The 18,701-nt window shown below is 41.6% G+C and overlaps 1 protein-coding gene across 9 annotated transcripts in view; it reads right to left on the bottom strand.

Annotated features, from left to right (window-relative positions):
* TPD52L1 (TPD52 like 1) overlaps positions 1–18,701 on the bottom strand; it is a 63,505-nt gene that overhangs the window by 25,131 nt on the left and 19,673 nt on the right. The gene's annotated exons all lie outside the window — the stretch shown is intronic.

Below are 18,701 nucleotides of genomic sequence, written 5' to 3'. Positions count from 1 at the left end.
GTATCTATTTCCCTGCTACAGCCTCTTCCAGTGGGTATTCTCTGAGTGACACAGTTCAGCATTGGGGACCATGTACATATAAACAGAATGAAATCAAGACCTGCTGTTTTCACCAGAATATGTTCTGCTCAGTGGGCTAGTGAAGCAGCAATCAAATCATGAGGTCAAAGGGTAATTCCAGAATCAAAGAGGAGTTGGTTAAAAAAGTGATTAACCAGTAAAACTAAATCAGAACCAGAAGGGGAAAAAAAGCAAATAATAAGCGATACCAAGTGGTAGACGATAATGTGAGAAGGGCAGTAAAATGCATTTAAATTAACCTAGTTCCTATGAAAGTAGATATTAGAAGAGATTAAAAACATATTTTTAATAAAAAATAATAGGGAAAACTGTTCAGAAAGCACAATTTTTAGCAGGTACAGTACATTATGAGGCAACTTCATGAATCTGATTTTCTTTTCCGAACACCCTCTTCTATAGCTTAGCTCTGGTCAAGTTCAAGAGCCCCGCCCTCTCCTCCAGCCCAAGGACCGTATTGACTTCCTGCTGCCATGGTTCTGAGGAGCTGCACCATCCCCTCTTGGTTTCCCTTAACTCTTCCCATCTTCTAATAGTCCCTTCATTAAGCTCTCTTGAATCAGTCACCCCCTTTGAGAACGCCACCCATCTGTTTCTCTCCTGGGCCCTGACTGGTACAGAAAGGCTGCCCCAATTTCCTTTTTGAGCTCTAAAAAAAAATATCGTTCAGGCCAGCCCACACCAACCTGGAGCACAGCCAGTGCCTGCAAACCAGACAGGTGCTGGGTGGTTGCCAAAATCGGTCCTTGGTGTTTACTTCCCCAACTGACACTTCTGCAGTCAGTTAACCATACACGGGCTCCAGAACTTCCCACAGTACTTAGGGAGAATCCTGCCACCTTGGCAGATGAGTGACCATATTTTGCATTGTTGAAAAATATATAAAAGTCACAGAATTTCTTTTTTGAAAAAAATATTTTTATTGATTTCAGAGAGGAAGGGAGAGGGAGAGAGAGAAACATCAGTGATGAGAGAGAATCACTGATGGGCTGCCCCCTGCACAGCCCACACTGGGGATCGAGCCTGCAAGCCGGGCATGTGCCCTGACCGGAACTGAACTGTGACCTCCTGGTTCATAGGTTGACGCTCAACCACTGAGCCATACCGGCTGGGCCAGAATTTCCTTTAAATAGTAAAATAAGCTTGCATGTAGGTGTATGAACCATATTAAGAAATTAACAAATAAATCCATCTCTATAACCAAGCAAAGGAATAAAAGCATATATTTGCAAAAAGAATACAAAATTATCCCAGGACTTCATAAAAGAAAGGATGCAATAAAGAAGCTTAAGTAAAAATTCACCATGTTTTAAATAATAGATTTAAGACTGTAATATTTATTACTTAATTATACTTTCTTCATGACATTTGGTAAAAATAACTTCAGGCAAATATAAAATTTCAAAATATCTTTTATTCCTCATGGGAAAAAACTATTGAGCTAATCTCATTAATGTTGGATTTACGATTATCTTAAAGCGCACAAAATTTTATACATGCTAATTCTAGGAGGAGGGAAATTAAAGTTATAAAACAAATTTCTCTATTAGAATCCTTTCTACACATTTCCTAAGCCTACCACAAAAATTAAATATTATTTCTATAGACCTCCTTTATTGAACTGCTTTTCATTCACTTACCAATAACTTGTATTAAATATGTCTGTAGCCCTGGCATTTTAGCAAAGGCCTCAAGTGCTAAGAACAATACAGTGGGAGCTTACCATTCCTACATCCTCGAGCCAAGGCTTGAACGCTAGTGCATGACACACTGAAAGATTTGAAAAGGGGTTCTGCCAGGGCCTAGGGTCACCTACCACTAGCCTTGAGAGTAGGGTAAAGAGTGAAATAGGAAGAGAGCAGCAGTTTAAGAAATTTGCATTCTCAGAAAAGCAATAATTAAAGACAAATTGTAATCTCACCTCCCAGAATTCACCACTATAAAACTTTCATGTACATCTCTCCAGTTTTTTTCCTATACACCCACACTTTTTTTCACTTTACACCTCTCAAATTAGAATACTTCTTACAATCAATGGTGTCTTACAATTAATTGGCATACTTTTTCGTTCTTAATGCTGTATAAAACAATGGGTATCTTAAAATCTTTGGCATCCTAGCTTTGAAAAATTTTATCTGTCTATCTATATATATAAAAGCCTAAGCAACTGGACGACCTGATGACCGGCTGGTAGCTATGATGCGCACTGACCACCAGGGAGCAGACGCTCAGTGCAGGAACTGCCCACTGGTGGTCAGTGCGCTCCCATAGCGGGAATGCTGCTCAGCTAACCAGTGGGTGCCAGATGCCAAGGTCATGGCCGTGCGAGCCTCTCCCCTGGACACTACCCCTGCATGCCTGAGCGGCGACAGTGGCAGGCACAGCGGGTCCCCTGGATGAGCAATTGGGCTCTAGGCTCAGGCTCCACCCCAGCCACCTGCTGCTTCGCGCACTATTTTGTGCTGTGCGGGATCAATGTGACAGCAGACTGGAGCCCAACGAGCTGGTGGGTAAGGCTGGGCTGCAGCAGCGCAGAGGTCCACTGATCCCCGCAGGCCCAGCCAAGGGACCCCACCAGTGCAAGAATCCATGCACTTGGCCTCTAGTATAGATATAAATATATTTTAAAATCTAATATATAACATATATATTTAGATATACCCATAATATACACAAATAAGATCATACTGTTTTTTCAGACTTTATCTTCTCATCTTTTTTCATCTCATCTGAAACCAGACCATATCAAAGGTCTCCAATTGATCTCATAATATATTCTCCCCAGAAACACATTGGGCAGGTAGCATCAAGACAAAGTATTTCAGATTTTACCCAATTTGCAAGCTAACAAGTTAGCCTGCCCATAGTTTCATGGGTGCTGGCAGAAGACCCAAGACTCCTGGATCAGATACTCAGTATAAACATCACATTCAGGTTTTTTCCCTTGTCACCAAGTTCCATGGAGGAGTGACGTGGAGGGACCTACATGGAACATGCTCACACAATGAGTTTCCATCACAACTGAAGAACCCAAGCTCAGGAAATCTGGTTGCTTTTCATAGACAGCAAGCAAACCTGCTGGCCTCCACCCTGGAGGGAAAGGTCATCTTTATTCTACTGGACTGTAGGCAACCTGACTTCTGCTCTAGAGATAGACACCATCTCTACCTTCCAAGGCTGTTTCCTACAAACATCCTTGAAAGGATAGTTCATAAAAAAAACAAGGTTGTCAGTATCTCTGCTTGCAAAATGGGCAGAAATTCAAGAGATCTATGAAGAATCATTTTGTAGAGGTGGTTTCTCATTTTGCACATGAAGAAATGATGGCTCAAAGTGTTAAATAACTTACCCAACCTTACATGGTTGGTAAATGGTGGACTTAAGCATTGAATGAAAGTTTATCAGGTTACAGAGTTCATGTTTTTTCAACTTGACCACAATATCTCATGCTGAGATGGGACAGAGCTAAAATGTCTCTCTATCCCACCCAGAAAACCTTCTGCTCAGCAAGACTGAGGTTTACTGAAGGTCAAGGTCTATAAGTTTAAAATCTGTAGCCTCCCCACTGTTGAGCATTGCAAAGAGTTCAGGGTAGGTCTACATCTCCTAAACTCTCTTAAATAGGAGTTGCTCAACTAATGTTTACTGAATTAGATCTCCAAGGATAGAAAATCAAACTGGGAAGTCTTCTTGATGCCCTTTTCATTAACATTTTGTTATCTGTCATATTTGTCTACCCTTTTTAATTTTCATTGCCATGACAGTGATTTAGGTTTTATCACTACACACTCAACTACTGAAATCTTAGCTAAATTTTATTTCCTTGCTTGCAATCTCCCCACTACCCAGCCTACACAACACTCAAATCAATATTTTGAACATATTACTTTCATCATGTCAAAACTCAGTTCAAAACACATTCAGTGGATGGAGTCACTTCCAGCCTAAATTTGAAAATTCGTATGCTAGCATTCCAGTGAGGATTCCAATTAGCCTGCCTATGATTTTCCCACGACACTTTGAAACCAGCCAGTCTGCCATGTGCAGTGCCCCTCAGTCATGCTTCTATTCAACCCTATGCTTTTACGCCTCTTCATCACTCCCAAAAGCCTCCACCACCTCCTCCTCAGTCTCCCTTCTAAGAATCTTACCGAGTTGCCAACAACACTAGAATAACAAGTAACATGCTATGTGCCTTAAACTGATCTAAAGTGTTGACTTTTTTGCTTTCTATTCATATTACTATATATTACTATTAAATATTATGTACAGTATAAGTTACATTATGACTTGCATTATAAATTGCATTAACACACATAATACTATTATTTTATAGTTGAACAACTTTATGAAAAAAATATTTCTGACTCTGTCCTGTAGAAGTTTATTGTCCTTCTTAAAACATGAATACATGAGTCACCACTATTAATAGCCCTGTTTTCTAAAGCTTTGGTTTCATTTAATAATGTAGCTAAAAAAAGAAGTCGCATCTGTAATACTCAGCTTGAGTGTGCACAAATCAGATGAATAAAGAAAGATTTTATGCTTTTTACTAAATATATTATCAGAAGATGCTTCTGAGGTTGTAGGAGGTTAGATTAAATTCTTATAATCCATTTTTCAGCTTAAAAAAATTCTTCTTAGGTGACAATTCAAATCGATGCTGATTAAAATTGACTCTAGTGTCTAAAGAAAAATTTGTGACTAGTCAAAACCAAATTTTGGCTAAAGATGGAAGTGACATACTATGAGATAGAAATCAACAATAGCCCTAGCTGATCTGGCTCAGTTGATAGTGTTGGACTGCGGACCAAAGAGTCCAGACATCATTCAGGTCAAGGGCACATACCTCGGTTGCAGGCTCCTCCTTAGCCCAGGCCCTGGTTGGGGCTCATGCAGGAAGCAACCAATCGATGTGTTTCTTTCACATCAATATTTCTCTCTGTCTTTCCCTCTCTCTTCCACTTTCTCCAAAAATCAATGGAAAAAATATCCTCAGTTGAGGATTAAAAAAAAAAAAAGAAATCAACAAATATATGGAAATATGCCCTTCCATTTCTCATTCGCTCATATGTACAAGATGACTGTCTTCCTACTCCAAGAAGAAACCTAGCTTTGATGTAAAATTCCTAGGTAATTTGTGTATTGTTGAAGGAACCAATATTCACTCGAATACTAAAGATTGCAGAAAACAATGGTACCCAATAGTTAAATATGTACCATGCAGCCTTCAAGGGTGAGCAACCTTCAAGGAGGTCAAACCAATTAGGGATTCACAAAAACCTAAATTATCATTTCTGTGACTAAGGTCTGACCAGAACTCCTATTCAGCTCCAGGAATAATAATCCCAGAGAGCCTGAAGAGTACCCAAGTACCCCAGGCTTCCCTGGTCTCATGCCAACTCATGGCTTCAGGGTGCTCCTGAAGGCATTGAGAGCTGTAGGGATTAGGGTGATGAATGGATAGGACCTGCTTGCCTGAAGGGGACTGTGACACCGCCCAGGGCCATGGGAGTGGCTTGCTTCATGACATCATTTTACTGGGCTAACTACAGAAACTAGCATTGCATTAATACACAGCTTTGATTACTATGTAAGACCAGTTGGCCATTCAGGCTGGCATCCTCTGGTAGGCTGCATACTGAAATGATATTGTATTCCAAGATATCACATATGAAGCTTAAATTCATATCATTTCCTGTGGTTTGGTTCACACTGCAATGATGAGCCTCTTCGATGACAGTCTCTACTAACCAATCTCCAAGGAGACTGATTTGCCAAGTAGATCAAATAACTTATGGCAATGTCTGTGCTTTTTACAACCTCAGAATAAAAACTACTTGAGGGACTAAATGAACAGCAAAAGATGATTGGTAAGCATTGGAAAGACTGATTTTAGTTAACTGTTAATTCTGTAGAAAAATTTTAAAAAATTGTTTTATAAGTAGGTCAAGGGAACAAGTATAGGAAACACAGATTTTGGTTTTTTTAAATGAAAGCCAGAAATAGAGAAGCTTACGTTTCTTACAGATGATGTGGTAAATGTGCTCCTGCAGGAGTTGCTTCTGAGCTTCACTCCGGAGGGACCAACTTCAATCACAACCAAAGAATGAGCTGCTCAGACCTGAGCTTTTATGCCTCTCATGAGGTCACATGACCTCACCCACACCAATGGCTTCTGCTGGTCATGAGCATGTCTGTGACTACCCTCAAAACCATGGAGGTTAATTTTCAATTAAAAGATGTAAAATATTTATCACAAATCTCCTCAGCTTCAAATGTAAGATTTAGGCATTTGGGATGTTCTTCCCATTTCAAATCACTATTTGTTACCCTTGAAAGGCACAGTTTGACACACTTACAAAACAGATGCAACTGCATAAAACAGCAACTCAGGCCACAATAACCCCAAAACAAAGACATGACAACACAGCAGCCACACATTCGAATAAAGAACACCAAACAAATAGTTATAGAAAACCAAAAATAGCTAATGTTCCTGATGCATAGACTCTGGGAACTTCCTTTTCTGAGTAAACACCTACATCGCATGAGAAAAATAAAACTATTACAGGAATGTGTATAGACAAACCATATATAGGTTGACCATTTTAACCTTTATGACATCCTTTTTTTCTGCATCTCCACCCTCATTTTACCCCCGCCCCTCCCCAACACACACACACATATATTCAAATTTACCTTTTCTGGTACTTGGGAAAGGAAGACAACTATGACAAAAGATAAACCTCAGGATTTAACACCCAGACTTAGATTTCTGCCTTCAGCAAGACTAGAGACAGTCTCACTTGTATCAGTAAGAAAACTCCAGGGTAATAAATTACTCTAAATTCAAATTCATTAAGAAAAAGTAACACTCATTTAAAGAAAAGGAAGTCCCTTCTGTTTCTCCTACTCCTCCCATTCTCCTCCTTCTTATACCATTAGACTTGAGAACTGGATTTTCCATTCATTTGCTTGGTGAGTTGTCCCGAGATACCCAGCACTCGGAGACAGACAGATCTGTGTCTGCGGTCAGCTTCACTGGACAGGCTACATTCCCATTCCAGTCATGCTCACTGGGCTTTATAAAGTGCTGGGCCATCCTTTAGGGCGAGTTCAGGAAAAGAGTAAAACCATTCCTGTTGCAATGGAAGACACCTACTATGGACATGAAGCAGGAACAAATATAACTCCCCCCTCCAAGGCATATTTGAAGAGTGGGGTAGATAGTATGAGGGACCTCTTCAGACAGGTCTGAACTTGTTAAAGTTCTCTAGCCCTGACACAACGCCAAGGCTATGGTTAGGATAACGCCATGATGGCCACATGGAAAGCCTGGTCCATGACCTTTGGTACTGCAGCCAGACTCAGAGGCCTGATCATTCAAAAAGCATTGTCATAGGTAAAAACAGTTTTCCCTTTAAGCAGTCAGCTCAGTAACATTCCCATTTCTCCAGTTTTACTTATCAAACTCTAGCATTTCAAATAACTGTTATTGACAATCTCCAAGAAAATCTGTTTTTCTCTTGAAATCTGGGTAGAAAAAAATAAATGCTAACAGAGATGAAAATATGTGTTTCTGAATCATTCAAAAATAAAATATGCAAGAATTAGAGAAGTTTAAAGTCAGTCATACACAAGACAATGAAATAGCCAAATAAAATATGAAAGGACAACCTTACTAGTAACAAAGAAAATGCAAATTAAAATCGCAGAGATATACCATTTTTTTCATCCAAGAGATTAGCAACAAAAATGCAAAAATTGTATCACAACCCTTGCAGGCACCATCGAGGAGAAATAGGTCCTCTAACGTATCACTGGCTTCTGGGCTATGACAGCTGCTTGAAAGGCTTTTGAGAATCGATCTTATAGAAGAAAAAAGGCAATCTAAGAACGTTTTAGATATTTACTGCAGTATTGTTGACAACGGTAGCCAACTATAAAAACCTGGATGCCCCTGGCCAGCGTGGTTTAGTGGTTGAGCATCAATTTATGGACCAGGAGGTTCGACTCCCCAGTCAGGACACATGCCGGGTTTGAGCTTGATTCCCAGTGGGGAGTGTGCAGGAGGTGGCCATTCAATGAATTTCTCTCATCATTGATGTTTCTCTCTCTCTCTCTCTCTCTCTCCCTCTCCCTTCCTCTCTGAAATCAATAAAAACATATTTTTTAAAATAAAAACAAACCAAAAAACCTGGATGCCCATTAGTAGGGGAACAAATGAAACAAGTACAGTGCACCCACTGTGCTATTTTTGAGTTATTAGAAATAATGACCAGAAGGAATGTTCATTGTATATTTTCAAATGTGAAAAGCAAGGTGCTAAGTAGTGTTTGCATGATCAGTTTAGAAAGAAGAATAAAAACTGCTGGGAAAGGCAGTCTCGTGCATGCAGCCTTTGGGCCCCCACTTCACCAAATAAGGATGGGCCTTGGGCCTGTGACACGTCTTACCAGAGATACAGAGTCCATTGAGCCTGTGCCCTTGTGAGGGAGTATCTCCAGATAGCAGGCTCGGTATGTGCTCTTTTGTACTGCTTCAGCATGGGTGTCAATGGCCCTCAGGCACACCCCCACCTTTCAGTATCTCAGACTCCATTGAGGAGGGGTAAGGGCTGGAGTCCTTCCCCCATTGTTGATGGTGGTAGAAAGGAGAGGGGTATCCATAAGCCAACTGCCCAGTCTGCGGCTAGGGAAGTCGGGGGGTGCCCTGCTAGCCATGAGGGACTGACGCCCATTATTGAAGCTGATCTTGTTCTGTTTCTTTGTAAGTAAAGGGTTGTTCTATCCACTGCACCACTGTCTTTTCCTTGGCAACTCCCATACCAACACACAGCAGTGTTTGGATTCCTCCCCTGGGACTGATACACAGTGTTCGGCTCCCGTGGGATTAAAACCAGTACACAGTACTCTGCTTCACAAAAATACCTTATATGTGAACAGGAATCCCCAGGTGTTTGTATGAGCACTGAGAAAGGTGAGAAAAGATACATACCAAATTGTCAATGCCGGTCACTGCCAAAGGGTGAGATTGGATAAAGCAAAGATGAACTCTCTTTTACATACCTCTGCAATACTTGTCTGGCTACAACAAGCATGTGCACTGGACTGGATCTTTGTGTCTCCCCAGATACATATGTTGAAATCATAATCCTCAATGTGATGCTATTAGGAGGTGGGGTCTTCAGGAGGTGACTAGGTCATGAGGGTGTAGCCCTCATGAATGGGATTAGTGCCCTTATAAGAGGCTCCAAAGAGCTCTCTCATCCCTTTTACCAGGTGAGGACACAGCAAAAAGATGCCATCCATGAACCTGTAACCAGATGTCACCAGTGGTTGCTGAAGTGCCCCACACTTGCAGACCCACAGCCTTAGCTCACTCTGGAGATAAACGACTACTGAAGCACATTTAACAATTAGGTCATGCTGAATTATTGAGAAACCATGTACATCTTTTGGCTCTATTTTCTGAAAACATTTCTGGCATTTTGGATGGAAAGTTTTTCAGAGAAATATATATTTAAATCTGTGGCTAGTCAATTTCCAACACATTTTAAACAAATGACTGAAATTTAGAACTGTTTTTTAAAAAAAACAGAAGATCAAACTACCGTAAGAATTTATTAATGGAATTTCTGGCAGGCTACACTTCCTGCATCAACACAGGAAGGGCCCAAGTTCTCCTTTAAAATCCTTCCTAGTTGGCAAACAAAACTAAAAAATGCAAGCCTGCTAATGAGATGATGGGAAGAAAGGTTTTAATAATAATCAATGGCTTTAAAAATGTATGTTCCTTTTAAAGAGGTGTCAGAAGTTTAACATGGACAAGCAACATTAGAACAGGGCAATGACTGCTGGCTCTCTCATGTGTCCCAGGGCACCCAGCCCAGGCAGTTGGGTGATGACCCGCCCACTGAGGTGACGTTACCTAACAATGGAACAGTGTGGAAATGCAATGAAAGTTGAGCTTTAAAAACTGCCCTATGACTCCAAAGTGTTTTTATGCATGAAGTCATTGGAAAAATTTTATCCACTTCTGATTTCCAATATTTTGTGATGTAAGTACTCAATTCTATTTAAGGCAAGATACACTTAAATATCTCCTTTTTCCTTTACAGTTTCATTTGACTTGAAATAATACTTTATAGACAGAATTTAACAAGTGACCTTTTTCTTGGTGTCATGCAACTATCAGCAATAATTTAGTAAATTATACAAACCTATCAAAAATTTTAGGCTGTATTATTGGTAAAAATTAAAATCAACAAAATCTAGCCTTAGATCCTATAATCCATAATGCAATAAACTAGTTGAGTAGTTAGACTTGCTTATTTAAATGAAAAAAAAAATTAACTTTCCTTTTAGAATCAAGGAAAAGTTCTCTTTCACCAGAATTGGATTGAGTTCCACAGCAGTGTCTAGCATCTATGGGCTCTTTATCTCCTTCGGTGCCAGATGAGCCAGTAATGTTTGTATGTTAACAGTATTCAACACATTCTTTTTCCTAAGGATGAAGGAAAATCAGCCTTGTCCCTCTTTGCTCTGACTATTTAGCCAGATGGGTTTCTCGGCCTGGGCACTACTGGCATTTGGGCAGGGGGATTCTTTGTTGTGTCCTGCGCATTGTGGGATGTTTAGAAGGACATATGGCCTCTAACAGCCAGATACCAGTAGAACCCTTCCCTCCAGGTGTGACTATTCAAAATGTCTCCAGACATTGTCCAGTGTCCCCTGTAGGACAAACGACACCCAGGTGAGACCCAGTGGGGAAGACCTGCTCCCAGAGACAGCTCCACACCCACAATGATGGCTCTGCGCACGCGCTGACTGTGTCCACAATGTGTCAGGCACTAGGCCAGGAGTTTTGTGCACATTCATTCACATGGGTAGGTATCACTACCGCTAATTTATAGATGAGAAAGTTGATGTTCAGAGAGAGAGCGTGGTCAAGCTGGGTCCCCTGCTTTGTCTAAATTCAGGTGGCATGCTTCAGTGTGTCCCTGGACCTCCCCGTTTGGAATCTAACCATGTGTTTGTAAACATGTTCCCCTTCCCCGTGCATCCATGCATGTGTGTGCAAGGATAGGACTGGAGCAGCCACTGCAAGTGAACAGAGGTGGAAAGTAAAAGAGGGGAACTTCCCAATTTTTCCATCTCCAGTGAAGCAGTGAAACATCACTTAACCCTGCCACTGTCGGTTTTAAATACTCCGGAAGACACTGGGAATACAGTAGGCACAGGAGACTCAAACTGCCTTACAGGGTTTAAAGCACTGCAGAGGCCTCCCAGTGGCTGAGCTGCTCCTGCCCTAATCAGGACCCACTGGAAACGAACCACAGATTTCCTATTCTATCCTTGAACGCAGACAGACCGTGGGCCCCTTCTCCTCTCAGAGAGCCAAACAGAGTTCAAGATCACACTCACATTAGGCAGAGAGCCAGGGTCTTGGCTTGAGGCCCAGCGTATAATCCTAGTTCCTGGCAGGGCTTTGACAGTGGTGACCTCGGACCCCAGCCTCTGCTTCTTTCATTGGAGCTTCAGGCTCACTCAGAGGTCCCCAGGCTAACTGATCGCCTTGACCAGAGGCGATCGCCCAGCCTACACCTGTGAGCTCCAGAAGTGAGCTGCTGTTAACCACACTCTGTTGGGACATCTCCTACCTCCTCCTTTTATTTTCCTTCTGTTGGAGTCACCAGTGACTCTGCTGTTTCGGGTAGTGGATACCCACGTGCCTCTTTTAGACTCTTTGAAAACAGCTGATGCAACCCCTCACCTCTGAGGTGCAGCTTCAATTCCCTATGGAATCGTCCACTTCTAATATGAACACTTCACTTGCTTATAGTTCCTGCCTCTCATCTGAATCCTCAGCACTAAATGGAAAGGACAAGCAAGCAACTTGGCACACAGTTCTAATCTTTTGGGGTACACCTCATCTGAGACGCACTCTTGTTTCTGAAATGTGGCCTAACTTCAAAGAAATATTAAATTATATGTTATTTTAGAAATAGCAAGTTTTCATACTTGATTAGCACTAATTATATTCTAAATTATAATGGAAAATAGACTTTACTTAAAAAAAAATTCCTGTCAACTATTCTGCCTCTTAAGAATTCTGAACCTCACACTTACACTCCAAATAGTCTTTACTTCAGGGCCAGGCAGGGAGGAAGAGGGGAGTGTCTCCTGCTTTGGGGGACAAACATTTCTCTAAAATTCTCCCTGGTAGAAAAAGAACTCAAAATGGACATGAAAATGAGCTGTGGGAAAACTATGAAAGTTACATTTCTGGCATTTCTGAGCTTGTGAACTTGATTCAGCCCCACTCTAGACTGAATGGGGTTGATGGATGGACATGTGTGGCTTAGAACTATTTAATCAGAGATTATGAAGGGAACAGATAAAAAACTAAAATGATTCCAGGGTTTGGAAGGCCAAAATGGTAACATTAGAAAAAAACAAAAAAACAACAGATTTATTCTGGAAAAGGTCATCTCTAGAGATTTCACACCAGGAGGGAGGGTGTGTTACAAGGAAAAGGGCACAGCCCTTCTCCCAGCGAGCAGTAAGCAGGACGAAACATTTCAGCGAGCATGATTTTGAGTCTGTTTTAGGAAATATTTTTCAGATGATAAATTTAATGTAGCTCCTCATGGTCTAGAAAAGGTTGGGAACATCTTTTCTGGAGATCCCCAGTGGGAGAGTCACCACATGATTATTCTGATTAAAAGCAGACTTGGCCAGATAGCTCAGGAATAGTTTAAAGGTTGCTGTATTTTGTTTTCCCGCTCATTTAGAAATGTGACTACACCTTTGAGATGAGTTGCAATGCCGGGTCTGCCGCTAACAGGGTAGGTGGCTCTGAGCAGGATTCTCATTCATTCTCACCTCTGTGCCTCCTACATAAAGCAAGCGGGACAGCATGTCATACCTAGAAGTCTGTTTAGATTCCATGTGATGAGGGAGATGGTGAGTTTTAGAATAAAATCTGATATCAAAAATGTGCACAAATGTGAGGGGAAAAGGAAAGTTCTATTTTCATGGAAATCTATTGTACAATTTAAGTGGAATCAGATGAACACCAAAGACATGTTATAGATAAGTAATCATTTATTTCAAGTTATTTCCTATCATGTACTTCATATAAACTAACAGAAAAATAACTATATAATATGTAGTACATTTCTTAAAAATAATTTGGTGGTTGTTGGTCGTGCATTGAGACAGAGCCTAGTTGGTAATTATTTACGTTTCCTGTATTTGTAGGACAACATACCAAAACTTGTTTATACCTTAAAACTGTAATGAAGCTCTGACATGACTGAAACAATAATCAAACCTTTGGAACTGCCCCAGATGTTTCGGTGGCTAATCTAGGTTCATGTTTGATCTCATTATTATCTCTGTGACAGTCACAAGGATTAAGGATATGAGGTGAAGATTTAAAATAGAATATAGAAGGTCTTAAAAGCAACCACAACTTTGGAAGCTATGGATAGCTTATCTTTCCTTGTTTTCCTGAGCTTCTGATGATTCATGGAGCCAAATTTAAGAGCATCATTCCAGGCCAGCTGAGTTGGAATCTTTGAGGTCAACCTTGCACATCTGTGTTTTTTTAAACCCCACAGGTGACACTGATGGGCAGCTAATGTTGAAAAACACTCATTTTAAATAATAGAATATGATGTAAGTGGTACCATGTCAAACTCCAAAAGAAAAGAGATTTCCTTTATGCTAAGCGAAATAAGCCAGTCAGAGAAAGATAAATATCACATGATCTCACTCATTTGTGGAATTATAATGAACAATATAAGCTGATGAACAAAAATAGATCCAGAGCCAGAGAAGCATCGAACAGACTGTCAAATCTCAGAGGGAAGGCAGGGGAGGGTGAGAGGGTGGAGGTAAGAGATCAACCAAAGGACTTGTATACATGCATATAAGCATAACCAATGGACATAGACACTAGGGGTTGAGGGCATGTGCTGGGGGGAGGGGGCGAGTCGCAGGGGATAGGCCAATGGGGGAAAAAGGAGACATATGTAATACTTTAATCAATAAAGAATAAACTTAAAAAATAAAATAAAAAAGAAAAGAGCCTTCCAAGGAGAGGTAATAACTAGTTCAAAAGTTCTGGTTTAACCAGTATTATATGAAATGCTGAAAGGTATCCTTTAAGAAGAGGAAGAAGAAGAAAAAGGTAAAGATACAAATTATGAACAACAAATATGCATCTATCAACAAGTGAATCTAAGAATCAAGTGAATAAATAATCTGTTGATCATAATAGAATCAGGGACATAGAAAGGGAATGGACTGACTATTCTTGGGGGGGAAAGGGGTGTGGGAGATGCAGAAAGAGACTGGACAAAAATCGTGCACCTATGGATGAGGACAGTGGGTGGGGAGTGAGGGCGTAGGGTGGGGCGGGAACTGGAAGGAGGGGAGTTATGGGGGGAAAAAAGAGGAACAAATGTAATAATCTGAACAATAAAGATTTAATTAAAAAAAAAAGTTCTGGTTTAAAACATTAAAGAATCCAAAGCTGCACGTGTTGACTAGAGGCACCACAAGATGACAATACTGTTTTTCCGGCATTATCAGGGAATTCCACACAAGTGTCTGTCCCATAGACCTGAAGTTTACTTAAATTATTTAAAAATTATGCATTTTATACAAAATCTTTCTCTTGTTGAAGGGTGATACGGAAATGCAGGGCATAATTATCCTCAAAGAATTGAATATCCTCAATGTACCCAGCGAACTACAAATCAAGAAAGTATGTATTTAAATGCTTTATTTGTGGTCTAAACCATGCACTATTAGCACAAATAAAGTTTAATTCCAATAACAAATCCTAAAGGTCTTCCTAGAGATGTTTGATTTTGGACTTATAAAAGAGTTTTTTGACAGGTAGAGATGGGGAGAGAGATCTCGTAGGGAACAGCATTGGCAGAGCATCAGAACAAAGGAAGTTCAGGTATGGTCCAAGGATGGAGAGTTGCTCGATTATCTGGGCTTCGGCTTTTTGGGGACGGCCTTGACTTGGAAAGGAGCTGGGAAGGAGAAAGGAGGCAGTAGAGAAGCACAGAGGTTTTTGAGCCGAGGAATCATAGGCGAAGAGATGTTCTTTGAAGAAAACACTACTTTTCTGATGCTTTAATGTATTTAACTGCACTGATGACTCCGGGGGTTTTAAACAGCTTTACACAAATGCTGAGAAGGGAGAGTTGGTGTTTCTTCCAGATCTTTCCCTGCTGCCAACTGCCATTTCTAATTCATTGTAAACTAGAAGTTGCCAAGGGAAACTAACAAGTCACACTTAATCCTATAATTGAGTAAATAAGCTTGATATCAGAGGTGGTCCCAGTCAGCTCTTAGGGACTAAAGGCACGGGGCCTTGTATTAGCTGTTTGCTTTGTGCTATTTTGTTTACTTTTCAGAAAACTGTTTCACAGAATTCTCTAACTCATGACAATTGATCTATAAATGGAACTGTCCCTGTTATCCTCCCGGAAAACAAAAGCCCTTTGGGTTGTGAGCTCCCTGAAGGCCTGGCCCAGCCTTGAACCCCGCAGCCGCCCAGCTCACTCTGGAAGGCTCGGGGAAGAGCTGCTGCAGTGAACGCTAAGCGTTGCACGTGCTGACGCTGATGCTGGCCGGGGAGAGGGGGGCATGCATGCGCTGTCTCCTCTCAAGCGGTCTGTGTTCTTCATGAATATGTGTTTTGCATCTGCATGTCTTCCATGTGCATATACGTTTCCTATTTTAATATACATATGCTTTTCATACATATAGGAGCCGTATTGCATCCTTCCTCAGCACTCCACCGTGGTGTGTGCCACCTGAAACCATGTCATCAAACAGAAAACTCCACACACAGGAAGTCACTGGAAAATGGCTTGGGGATTTGTCAGCCCTCCTTCAGCCCACGGGTTCTCAGGTCCTTTTCTATCACTGTGCTCCTGGGGGCTGCCGTGGCACCTTCAGAAACAGTGACTCAGTGTAGCAGTGACCATCAGTAGAGAGGACAGACATGCCCCCCCACTCCACCTCGCCAGGAAAGTAAATCAGACAAAACAGGGAAAAGGAGGGGAGGAGGAAAATGGAAAAGGGTGATATAAACACAGCCGTGGAATAAAATGCCCTGAATCCTTCTGCCATACTCCTCCCAGTACACTGAGAAGCACAGTATAATAGAGAGTACGGCCTTTGGTGTAAGATGGGCCTGAGTCTAGTCCTAGCAACACAATGGTTAGCTGAATAATCCTGGCCATCTCATGGAACTTCTCTACGTTTCACTTTCCTCTTCTGTAAAATAGAAAAAAAGTCACAGGAACTATCGCACACAGTTGTTTGGAGGATTAAGTGAGATTAAATTACATACACTGTTGGGTCCCATGTCTAACACAGGAATAATGAATAGATGGCGGCAGTGATTGCTGTAAACAACCAGCCAGGCAGAGCTGCACTGCACCGTCAGTGCCCTTATAATTACATGCTTCCCACGGAGGGCATGGATGCTAATCAAGCCTTTCAAGAAACCCGGTGGGACACTTGGTACAGGCCCCGCTCCCACTGGAGTGGCCACGCGTGGGCCTGGCTTCATCGTAAGGGGTGTGTGGGAGTCAGGGCAGGGCATGAGGGAGGCAGTCCTGCGGGAGTGCGGGGGGAGGGGCAGATGCAGGCCCACCACCAAAGCAGACCGCGGCAAAGTGTTTGCTACCACAGCTAATATGCTCTTTTCTCTCTAGGCTCTTCATTAACACTCAGAAAAGTGGACTCGGCCAACTAACAAAGTGGGGGGGAAATCGATGCTTATTTCCTTAGCAATGAAGCTGGGCAGTCATATATAGGCTAGAGCTGAGCGGCTGGTGTCCTGAGTGCTAGCCAGGTTGACCAGGCAAAGAAGACTTTCCACTTGGAATCAAAGCCATCCTCAGCTCGGCCCAGTAGTCTCATACACTGAAGGCCCAGGGGACCCGTGATAGCTGGACATAGTTTTCTCCCCAACAGCATCTCTACAGAAGTCAGCAGGAAAACGGGTGGCTAGGTAGTAGCTATGTCGGGTCCTTCGTTGATAATTTTAAATCTTTTATGATTTCACTTCAATTCTGCCTTTAGAATTGCAGGTTCCACATGCCATTATACCGTGTATATATTGGTTCTTTTTCATTTTTCTTAAACTTACCTTGTTTAAAAAAATAGTAGTTCATCATGACAAGGTATGTTGCTGTCCAACAGAGCAAGGGAGCAAAAACAGGTATCTGAAGGCCACTGAGGACTGTGAGATGCCCCACAGTTGTCCATTGCCTCCTTTATTCAGAGCTCTCTCCCCTCCGATGATAGGGAGAGAGACACACTCAGAGTACGTTTGGTCTGATACTCAGAACATCAGCACCCTATTTCTCTGTTTTGACAAACAACATGTGAGAATAGCCAACCAAATGGAAAACACCGCTATTCTCCGCATCTATTATGCTGCAACAGTGATACTTAGCAGTGGGTAGGCTCCTCTGCACCCTTTCAGTTAGAAGGAAGAATACCATTCACCCAATTTTGAATACATCGTTATCCTTTTTCCTGTTGAAATTAAGGAAAAAGAATTAAATCCATTATTTTCATGGAACCTGGAAAAGAACATTTGGTCTCTCTCTTCTTCATTGAGAAGAGAAGCGTGGAAAAGCTGCTGTCTGTGCTCAGGGAAACACAGCCAGCACGTGGACAATGGGCGAGAAGCAAGTGTCCAAGGACAAGCTGTTCCTCTGCGAAACCGTCCACTGGGAAAGAAGGCCGGGATGATTATTGAAATAAAGAGACGGAGGAAATACCATGTGAACAAAATAACCCAACACATACACACACACACACACACCGAAAGCAAAATAAAACCCCAAGGTCAGCGAGGAATTATTCCCTTTAAAAGAAAATGTTAGTTATGTTTTAGAAGACAGCTGAATTAAAATTCCACATAACATCATATGCTGTAAATAAGTCACCATAGTCAAACGTAGAGTGGAGACAAAAAAAAAAGGGGGATATTGCATCATATTTCCTTGGTACAGCAAAAGAAAATGCATTGAGTACTCTTTAAAATGCTAAGGCATGCTGATGTAATGATGATGGCTCTTAGTCCCACTGGTTTCCTGTCATCAGTTTGGCTGTTGCAGTGACTCCCAGGCCACCTACTTTCGTGCAGTTTTCAGAGAGAACGACCTAGGTCTTAATTCTGAAAATGGAGCCCCAGCGGCTGTAGTCTGCTTCATTTGGGACTGGTCACAAGTTAGGTGTCTTATTTTTTGACAATCCTACAAACCAAGAAAAGCATATTGATTCTTGCCAGTCAGAGTCACAGCTGATAGTTCAGTAATATTATGGCCACTATAGTTCATAGAAACGCCTTCCAACCAGGCACTTTCAGTTACTTTGAGGCTCACTGTTTTCAGCTACAGAAAGAAATGGCAAATACCTTAAGAGCAGAAAGCTCTACCTATACTTCCTTTCCATCCTAACTCCTAATACTGTTGGGAGAGAATTCTAGCAAGGGGAGGGAAATGGAAAGGTGGGTCTTAGGAGGACCTATACTTAGGAGGACCCCATCTCAGCACCCCCTTTCTATCA

The sequence above is a fragment of the Myotis myotis genome, unplaced genomic scaffold, assembly GCF_014108235.1.
Source record: "Myotis myotis isolate mMyoMyo1 unplaced genomic scaffold, mMyoMyo1.p scaffold_m19_p_7, whole genome shotgun sequence".
Classification (NCBI taxonomy): Eukaryota; Metazoa; Chordata; class Mammalia; order Chiroptera; family Vespertilionidae; genus Myotis; species Myotis myotis.
The sequence above is the reverse complement of the archived record's forward strand: the minus strand, read 5'-3'. Positions and strand labels throughout refer to the sequence as shown.